The 10,881-nt window shown below is 41.5% G+C and overlaps 1 pseudogene; it reads left to right on the top strand.

Annotated features, from left to right (window-relative positions):
* The first annotated feature begins 208 nt into the window (after positions 1-208).
* Positions 209-966, top strand: LOC148040902 (protein argonaute 1-like; annotated as a pseudogene).
* Positions 967-10,881: the final 9,915 nt, after the last annotated feature.

Here is a 10,881-nt window from a genome sequence, read left to right as displayed (position 1 = left end):
AAGGAGAATGGGCTCTTGATCTGCAATGAGTATGGTTTTCTCGAGCTTCTCAAGCTGTTTGCTTATGCTGAAGATACAAAACGTGATGAGGTTTACACGGTCTATATTATGGATACAAAGACTTGTGAGTTTGTGGGAAAGCCTTTACATGGAATCACTGAGTATATGGAATGGATTGACAATGAGATTCTTGCATATGTTACACAAGATGATCTCCATCATCCTTTCAAGGCATGATCTTGAGCTTCTTGTTGCTATTTTACTTGATAATAATGGAACACTCTACAGGGATCTCAAGAGAACATGTGAGACAAATATCGGCTTGGTCTCTCAATGTTGTTTAACTAAGAATATGTATAAGATGAGTAAGCAATACCTGGCAAATGTCGCGCTGAAAATCAATGTCAAGGTGGGTGGAAGGAATACTGTATTGGTGGATGCACTCTCTCGCCGAATACCACTCATCAGTGACATCCCTACCATTATCTTTGGAGCTGATGTTACTCATCCCCATCCAGGAGAGGATTCGAGTCCATCTATTGCTGCTGTGGTAGCTTCCCAAGATTGGCCTGAAGTTACAAAATATGCAGGGTTGGTGTGTGCTCAAGAGCATCGTCAAGAATGATACAAGATTTGTTCAAGGGTTGGGATGATCCTTCCCATGGCCCACAAACGGGTGGGATGATAAAGGAGCTACTGATATCTTTTCAATGAGCAATGGGTCAGAAGCCTCATCGAATTATACTTTACAGGGATGGTGTTAGTGAGGGTCAGTTTTATCAAGTACTATTGTATGAGCTGGATGCCATTCGCAAGGCATGTGCTTCTCTCGAATCGAACTACCAACCTCCTGTCACATTTGTAGTGGTTCAAAAGCGTCACCATACACGCCTTTTTGCAAGGAATCATAATGATAGGCGAAGCATAGACAGAGTAAAAACATTATTCCAAACATCGTGCTGGTAACAATAGGGGGAGAAAAAGCAAGAACTACAGGCAGTAGAGGGAGTCTGCCATCGAAGAATGGATAGAGAAAAAGCAACGGCATCTAGACCAGCTATGGACAAAGTGGGAAGGTTACATCACGAGGAAGAGTGCTGAAAGGAGGATTTTGGATGACATGTATCTGTCATAGTCTGAGCCTTTCCTTGAGCAATATGCCAAACGCAGTCTGGCTAACAGCAGACTGGGGTAGTTCCATCGATCTGGAAGGGAGGCGCTGCTGACCTGCATTCGTCCATGAAGGCATTGCTGATACAAACACTACCCCGCTTATCTATGTGAGAGATTCAGGAAGTCTTGGGAGACCAAACAAGTTTATTTAGGTGTTTATGATGAACCTGAGAAAGAAACAAGAGCTTATGATCGGACTGCACTTAAATACTAGGGTCGATAGCAAAAGATGTAAGAGAAGAAAATTGAGAGACTGGAGATGGCCTGATGGTCTTTGAAAGGGTACAGAAGCCTTAAGTTGGTGTTGTAAAATGTTCAAGCAGTGCTAGAAGATGAAAAGTTGAAGACTGACTGTTGCACAGTAGAATGGAGCTTGTGCTGATTCCAAGTCTTAATCAACAGTCATCCTCTATGTCCTCAAGTTCGGACTGAATCTTGGAGTTCTCAGTCGTTAAAGAAACACAAAAGGGAAAAACAAACCAACTTTTGTCAGTAAACTTGTATCTTCCTTTCATGTTGCAACGAATACTTGTCTTTATTTCCCCAAGAAAAGCTCGCCTGCGTTTTTCTTCTCATGGTGACATGTAAGAAGGAGCTTCAAAGATCCATACGATCATTATAACACAAGGATCTACAAATGCTGTAGAATTAAATCAGGTGGCCTAAAACTAGCCTAAAACCAGTGGACTGATCAGATTGGAATTCATCATGTATTTTATAAACATCTTGGCAGTAATACAATTGTTACTTGGCATCATTTTCTCGTCTTGCTTATTCACATGATTGATCGTTTATCTTGAAATTCGTCAAGGACCTCTGTGGTTGCAACTTTGCTTTCGAAAAACCCTTTGACATCTTTGGTGAACCCGATGTGAAAGCATCGCATTTAAAAAAGTTTCAGGATGTGAGGCACTTTAGCATCAATTTCAGCCCCTTCTACGATTCCTACTTTGTCCTCTACTTCGACTCCATCATCGACTTCTGCTTCAAGTACTTCAATGGATGATTTAAAGCAGATTTTGCAGAATATGGCTATGTATATGCAACTTCAAAATCAGCAAACACAATTGTATATGCAACAGCAGTAGAACTTACATTAACAATAGTTGTCTCAGCAAATGAGAGCAGAGTTTTGATGTCGAGAAGTGCTTAAAAATAGCTAAAAATTACGAATATCAAGGGAAAAATATTCAACGTCGAAGGCGACGGCTCCAGCTAGGACGATTTTAAGTGTCAAGTGCTTTAAAGGCGCCCGAGTGATACTTGTTGATTTTTGATAATTTTTCAGACTGCCGTGTGGGTTGTCAGGAGTTGCAGGCCAATGCGGGATGTCAAGTCGAACGCGCAAAAATTTACAGCACTCGATTTGGACACCGGACGGGGAAATGGCCAAGGAAATAGTCAAGATGTGAAGGGGTGGACAAAATTTGGGCAAAATGGGCAAGTGATCTTTGGGAAGGCCAAAATTTAAATGTCACATGAAAAAGAAATGCATGAGATGAAGCAAATCGTGGAGAGAGGAGGCGCCAGTTTGCGCCCGAAAAATGCGCCTCCTCCTCCTTCATCATGGCATGGAGGTTGCATAGAACCTACCAAACAGATCATGGGCTTTGTCTACCTCCTGCATGCTGACTCTATCGCCGCCTCTCGCTCCTCAAATGGTAGCTTGAATGGAGAATTCTGATTCTAGTCTTTCTCTCTCCTCCCTCTTGCGTGGAAGAAGACAATGAAGAATGGTGGAGGAAAGCTTGTCCGGATGAGACTGGATTGCTTCTCGATGGATGGAGATATGAAGAGTGATGTTCTTGAAGATGCTGAGCATTAAATGCATGTTGGAAATCAGTCCCGTAATCAAGACCAAGAAACCGAGACCTGAAAATAAGTGATAATGTTTTATGTTATTTGCTTTATGAAACTTAGTTCATATGGGACAAAAGTTCATTATAACATTGTTTGCCATGATTTTGATAAGTTTATTCTCTGAAAATCAGAAAATATAAGGCTACATGGCCGGAATTAGTGTTAAAATACATGAAAAACACGCGTTTTAAGGGTAAAATTGGTTTTTTGGCTATATAAATGAGAAATATGATATGTCACACCAACTAAATCTGAGTTTTTGCTGTCAATGAACCTAAGGGCCACAACCCACAATCAATTTTTATTTTTAGTCATTATTTATTAAAGAAAAATAGAGAAAAATGCCCAAAAATGGAGAAAATGGGTTTAAAATTAGGAAAAAATAGAAAATGGGCTGAGAAAAATTAGGGAAAATTATATCTATGTTTGTGCAATGTATAACAATGGCAAAGCATGAGGTGGGCCTCGGTTTGTCCCCGTTTCTATGTTTTGTGTGTATTTATCATTATTTTAAAAGGGAAAAATGCATAGAAACCCTATCCAACTAATCAATGATGCAAAATGCTAAGAGTTGGATGAAAAGGGGATTGAAACATTGAAAGATAAGAAAAGATTTTATTTATGCATTACACTTGGCATATTGGAAACGGTTTAAATAAAGAGGATGGTAGCATGAGCACATGGCTCGGTGCCTCCTTTCAACGCAGCACGCGTTAGTGAAATTCATGGAAAGAATGCTTTATGCACTATGCACGATATTGATTTTTCTTTTGTCTGAGCACATAGCCAAACACAATTTGCATTAAGCATATTAATTAAAAGGTTTCAGAAAAACCTCCTGGATGCATGGCACCTGTCTTCCTTAGGTTGTGACCAACGATGAGCGTGAGAGGACGCCCCAAGCTATAGGTTAGTCATTGGGTCCTAAAGGGAAATTGTTGTGAGGAATGGTATATCCTGGAACGTAAAATATTGGTACCTTGAGAGGAGTTTGTGCTCATTTGTGTTATATGTTTAGCAGCGCATCAAGGGGCCAATCCCTGCGATGTAGGAGAGCTACAGTGGGGCTCCGTCGGTGGAGTGCCTCCTATATGTGTGTGACGAGGCGTTATGCCTAAGTACTTTGGGATCTCCCTCTGAGGAGTTTAAGGGAAGCGTTGGACTATAAACTATGAATGAAGGAATTAAGCTTTAGGGCAGTTTGTCCTTCAGCACTAGATTGACGCTCATGGTCTGCGAGGCCATGAGGGTGTTTGTGTGTCATGAGCATGAGGTCCGACTAGTGCTATAGCCAGTGCCGGCCCATTTCAGGTCCCATCAGCAAAGGCAACTATATTCGGAGTAAAAGTATGCAAGCAGTGTGACTAAGGCGATTGAAGTAGTTGAAAATGAAAAGAAGCCATTTGATGGCCGTAATGTATTGGCTTATTTGAAGACGTATGAGATTAAGATGGGATTTTTTGGAGTACCAACAAGACTTATGAGTAAATATTTTCTTCGCCTTGTCACACTTGCCTTGAGGGTAAAAGTGATTGATCTTTTCCTTCAAATTTTGCATTGGCAAGATTTTAAGAAGGCCCTGAAAGAGGAGTATTTTCTTGAATACTTTGGGATGGCTACACGGCGGTCATTCCGAGAGTGGGTCTACATGCCAACAAAGGTCTAGTTGCTTCAGAATTGATACGAGAATTTGAAGAGAGGTATAGTCAGCTTGATGCCATTGAACAAAGAGCATTGGATATTGAGAAAGTTGAGCTTTTCATGCAAGCTGCAGATCCTGCTCTTCAGGAAGAATTAGGAGAGCTTCTTGAGGATCGCACGAAGCCTATGGGTCTTAAAATAGATTGGCAAGATGCCCAGGATGCAGTCTCGACTTTGACCAAGAGGTGGATATGGAAGACCTGCCTACAGAATGGATCTATGACACCGACACCATCTTCTGCTCCTATGTCTGCTTCTAACCCAGTCATTTCTTCTCTTCCTCAGCCAGTTACTTGGCCTATGCCAGTGCCTACTATTTCTAATCCTCCTGATCCAAGACCGATGCCGTCTCCTTCTACTCCAAAATCATCCTCTCCTTTGGTTCCTTCCTCTCTTGATGACATAATCAAAGGCATAATGGATTTGACACTGGAGTCAGTTAAAGCAAAATTGGTGGGAAAATTAAAAGAGCAGTTTGCCTCGACTGTGCCTACTATTTCTTCTAGTGCTCCGAGTGCACCTAGGAGTGCTCCTAGTGCACCTAGGAGAGATCGAAGATGTATTTGGTGTGATAGTACGGACCATGAGCATTGCAGGGATTGCGAATCTTTTCAAGATGCAAGGAGGAAGAATTTGGTATTTTGGGGACAAGATGGAAAGATCTGGTTGACTGAAATACGAGCTCCGCTTGCTACCAATTTTGGAAAAGACGGAATGAAGAAATTAGTAGATGACATGGTTGTGCGTACTTCTTATGTGGCAGCTAGAGGAGATGCTTTTGGATATGGAGTTGAGATTAAGAAAGGTTCAGAGAGTCAATCAACATTATAGACCTATGCTATGGAGATGAAAAACAAGGAGAAAATCTAGTAGACTGTTTTGACTAGTGCAGGTTCTAGCATTAGATCTGAGACACGTTGGGATTCGCCTATTGACAGATACACTATTTATGCCTACTTGGCTAAGTCTCAGGGAGCAGATGTACTTGTTGAGGACAAGTGTAAGAGAGATGAAGAGAATCCAAATGCAGCTAAAAAGACTAGAGGGGGTGAGTTTGTTACCCGACCTACTGTAGGGCCATCTTCGAGACCAGGGCCAGAATGACAAATGGAAGATGCTCAAAAGAAAGAAAAGAGGCAGGAGCCTAGACAAAGAAAGCAGCCAGGATTTAGATTAATGTCCAATATTGAGACATCTAAAAACATGAAGAAAATCTTTAATGACAAGATACTTGGCAGTGAGGTGACTTTTACTATTTCTGAGGTTCTCGGCATCTCGAAAAGAGAGTTTCAAGATCAGTTCCAAGAAGTCCTGAAGAGAAAAAGACATACATTGCCTACTACTGATACACCGGGATTTTTGATTGGGGAGTTGGATGAGGATGAGGATGAGGTTATGCTCGAGAATGCTTCTATTTTTCTGCAGATAGAGAAGAGGGTTCAGCCTATGCATTATGCTCAAACTGATGAGCCTATCTTGGTACCACGCAATCACTTTTTGCGGAGTCATTAGGCTAGGGCAGCTATAGAAACAATGGTAAAAACTGGAGAGAAACAGGTACCTTATGTTGCTTTCATGGATCATGGTTCAAAGATTAATCTCATAGTTCATGGAGTTTATGCAAGTAATAGATGGCCTATGGATGCAGAGCATGGGTGGCATATGAGAGCCGCCAACAACACTGCAGGTGATTTGTATGCTACTTGTCCCAGTGTCAAGTTTTCATATTTCTTTATGCAGGATTCATGCTCTTACCCCATAATCCTAGGACAGCCATTCATCACAGAGATGCACATGGAGACGAAAGTAATGGATGATGGATCTGCTTATGCATAGATTCGCAGTAAAGATGGTATGAGAGTAGTCTAGTTTATGACTGTGTGTGTAAACCATGCTAGAAACAGGGATACTCTTCGAGATGCGCCTTTGCCCACTGTGAGGGATTCCGGCTTTCATTAGGTACCGCTGTTCCGCGAGACGATAATGGTACAAAGCATAGGAGATTGGAGTTCTCGCCTCCTAGCAATAGTGTTTTCTCCTCCAATTTTGTTGAAATTTCAGCAAACAGTTCGATGAGTTATAATAAGATTTCTAAGTTGCCTAGAGCTGCCAGGCAGTACATATGCAAGAAGGAGAAAGATTTGAAAAATGCAGGTATTTTAGAGGATGATGAGTATATAGATGGGATGTATGATAGTATGGTTTGTGCAGATATGATGACAGAGATGGAAAATATGCTGAAAGTCGATATGCAAAGTTGTCTCAGTAATGTATCAGTGCAGTCCCTGGACATGTTTCATGAAATTTCAGTTTTTTTGTCATCACAGATAGAGTCAGAGCTGAGGTGACTCAGCAAAAAGTATTGAGAGCTGAAGAAATTCAGCAAACAGAGTTTTCGGCTAATTATGATCAGCCTCCTACAGAGACATTGAGGGCTGAAAATTTTCAGCCACAACAGAGTTTACTACTGAAATATTTCAGCATCCAGAGTTTAGGGTTGTTCCTATTGTAGTCCATAGAGCAGAGGGATGAGGATATTCACGAGATGGCAGAATTGCTGATTTACAACATGATTTGAGTAATGTAGAGGATCATAATGAAGCCAGGTTTGACACAAAATACAAGACTGTGGATAAGAAGGTGAAGCCGGTAGCTAGACCGCAGTAGCTACACCACTTCCACCTGACAGTGATCAACAAATAGAGAGGGCTGCCAAGCAGCCAATTTTGAGGAATCCAGAGCATATAGGCCATAAATTTTCAGCAGAGACTCTTGTTGAATTAAAAATTGGAAATGGTGATTTCTTGCTACCCTCAGAGAAGCAATGCTTTCAGGATATGCTTGAGCGACATGGAAGGGGGTTTACTTTCTTCTCGCATGAGATTGGATGTGTGAATCCGGATATTGTTGCCCCTATGGTGATCTTTACTATTCCTCATATTCCATGGAACCTCCGACCTATTCCAGTGCCTAGGGCACACCTGCCAAAGCTAGTTGACTTTTTGAATGAGAAAATTCGGATGGGAATCCTAGAGCCATCATCTGCAACATACTCAAATAGGTGGTTTACAGTTCCAAAGAAGAATGGTACTCTCCGATTTATATAGGACATGCAGCCAGTAAACAGAGTTACTATCAGGAATGTTGGTATAGGTCACGTTATGGATGAGATTGCAAAAGCATTTGCTAGACATGCCATCTATTCTTTAGGTGACTTGTATTCGGGATATGATCAATTTCAGTTGGCCTTGGAAAGCAGGGACATAACCACTATGAGAACTCCTATTGGGCTTGTCAGGATGTGTACCTTGCCTTAGGGTGCCACTAATTCTGTTGCGCATATGATGAATGCCATGCATAAGGTCCTTCGTGAGTACATACCTCATCTTACCATGCCTTTCTTGGATGATGTGCCCATTAAGGGGTGTGTAGAAAAAGAGAAGAATGAGAGTCGAAATGAGTAGGAATGTAGATACTTTTTGGCTGATCATATTTGCAGCTTGTGAAAAGATTTTGGCCAGGTTAGAAGTGAACTTGACACTATCAGGGTAGAAATCTGTTTTTGGAGTAAATGAGGTTGTCATTGTTGGACATATGTATGTGTATTATGGCAGGAAACCTTCACCTGCGAAGGTGGATGCTATAGGACACATAGTAGATTTTTTATATCAGTTGCTTCGAAAGGGGCAAAAATTTTATTGGGATGAGAGCCACACTAGAGCCATGTGGAAATTAAAGAAGTTATTGCAGATTGCTCCTACTCTCAGGAAAGTAGATTATGATTGCGGAAGGCCTACTGTATTGACAGTTAACACTAGTCCAATTAGCATAGGTTGGGCTATGGGTCAAGATGATGCAAATGGAAACAGGTACGCTATTCGGTTTGGGGTGAAAGTACTAAACGAGAGACAGAGGAGGTATCCGCAAATCAAGAGGGAATTACTGGGAATTGTTACGGCTCTCAAATGTGACAGGGAGTATTTTATTGGAGCCCCAGTTGTGGTAGAGACTGATTGCTTGCCATTGATAGGTATGATTACGAGTTGCTCTACTCCAGATATAGCTATGCTGAGATGGATCTCATACATCAAGTCATTAAATCCAGAATTTAAACACATAGCAGGGAAGGATAATCTAGTGGTAGATATGTTGTCTAGAGCCAGATATGATGATGAGGAGACACTACTTGCAGAAGAGGATGATGCAAAAATTTCAGCCAGTATGGTTGATCATGTTTGCCATGTCTATGATATTGTGGCTTTCATAGAAGAACTCTATGTTGGAGATTGGATGCAGTTTGGCAAGTACCTTAGTACACTAAGCAAAAGAGATGAATGGACAGATCAATAGTTCAAGAAGATCAGAAGAAAAGCCTATGGTTATTTTCTCAAGGACGGATTTCTTGGAAGCACGTGAAAAAAAGAGGTGGATTACCCTTACGGGTTGTCTGCAATAAAGAGACCCAGTTACAGGTGATGAGAGAGTTTTATGAGAGTCCTTGGGCTGGTCATAGAGGAGTGTGGGCTACTTATGAGAAAATCAAGGAAAAATATTGGTGGAAAGGCATGTACAGAGATGTTTCTCGCTTTGTAGAGACTTGCAGAGATTGTCAGATGTATTCCATAGTGCGTCATCGAGATGAGCTTCATCCGACCTATCCGCTATGCATTCATTATAAGTGGGTAGTTGACTTGGTTACTATGCCAATGGGTCTATGATAGATGAGATATATTGTTTTGGCTAGAGAGGATCTTACCAATCATGTTGAGGGCAGACCTTTGAGAATGAAGACCACTAGTGTAGTGTGTAAGTTCTTATTGGAAGAAATTTTCTAGAGGTATGGCTGTGTGGGTAAGATCACTGCAGATCACGGTGAATTAGATGCAGATGAAGCTAGGGAGTTTTTCTCTCAACTAGGAATCAAGTTGGCTCTAACCACAGCATACAGTCTAGAGGGAAATGGAAAGAGTGAAAGAGGGCATCCACCAATAGTAAAAGCATTAGCAAAATCATGTAGGGGATAGATCGGAGAAGGGCCGAGACTTCTACCATTTGCTTTGTGGGCTCATCATACGACTCACAGTGTTACCACATGATATATGCCCGCAGAGTTGATGTATGGTCAGAAACCGGTTATGCCGACTGAAACTTGTGCTTTGAATTGGTCAGTTTTACCTTGGCAGGAGGATTTGACAAGAGAGGAGCTCTTAGCTCTTCGGATCCGGCAGTTGGAGAGAGGACCAGAGGATATTCAGCTAGCTATTGACAGGTTGAAGGTTGCTAGACTTAGAAATAAGAACAGGTTTGACAACAGGCATCGCTTGCGGCCTAGAGCAATAGAAGAGGGAGACTGGGTATTACTCTTTGATAGCAGCCTTGAGAATCAGCATATTGCACTTCGGAAAATGGTGAAAAGATGGTTTGGGCCGTACATTGTTAGACATGTCTTTGGCAATGCAACATATGAGCTGACAGAATTGGATGGGACAGTGCTTAGAGTGCCCATTGCAGGAAAAAGAATCAAGCCTTTCAAGAAAAGAGATGATGAGGATTATGCATTGGAAGAATTTGTAAGAGAAGAGCAACGAGAATAAACTCCAGTAGAAGAGACAGATGATATGACAGATAACCTTGCTAATATATTGGAAATAGTCAATGAAGAGATTGATCTATTTGTGGATCTTGATGACAATGATCATGGGTAGTTGGCCCATCCCGAGGATGAGCAAGATCAGAGGGGTTGGATATCCTACTGCTGCGTATCCGAGGTGTGGAATCCACCAAAAAGTTGTGTGTGTGACATTTGTTACTTTGTGCATACTTAGACCTTGTGCTTTGCTATGCCTGAATTTTTTGCCTTTAGCTAGTACATGTTCAATTTCATAGAAGAGACAAGTGCTGTTTGGGAGTGAATCTGATATTTGTTACAAACAATTTAGAAGGAGAATGGGCTCTAGATCTGCAATGAGTACGGTTTTCCCAAGCTTCTCAAGCTGTTTGCTTATGTTGAAGATACAAAAGGTGATGAGGTTTACACTGTCTATACTGTGGATACAAAGACTGGTGAGTTTGTGGGAAAGCCTTTACATGGAGCCACTGAGTATATGGAATGGATTGACAATGAGACTCTTGCATATGTTACACAGG

This window comes from Lygodium microphyllum, chromosome 1 (genome assembly GCF_053477565.2).
Source record: "Lygodium microphyllum isolate KBCC chromosome 1, Lygodium_microphyllum_v1.1.10, whole genome shotgun sequence".
NCBI classification, from domain to species: Eukaryota; Viridiplantae; Streptophyta; class Polypodiopsida; order Schizaeales; family Lygodiaceae; genus Lygodium; species Lygodium microphyllum.
This window is presented reverse-complemented; position numbering and strand designations above follow the sequence as displayed.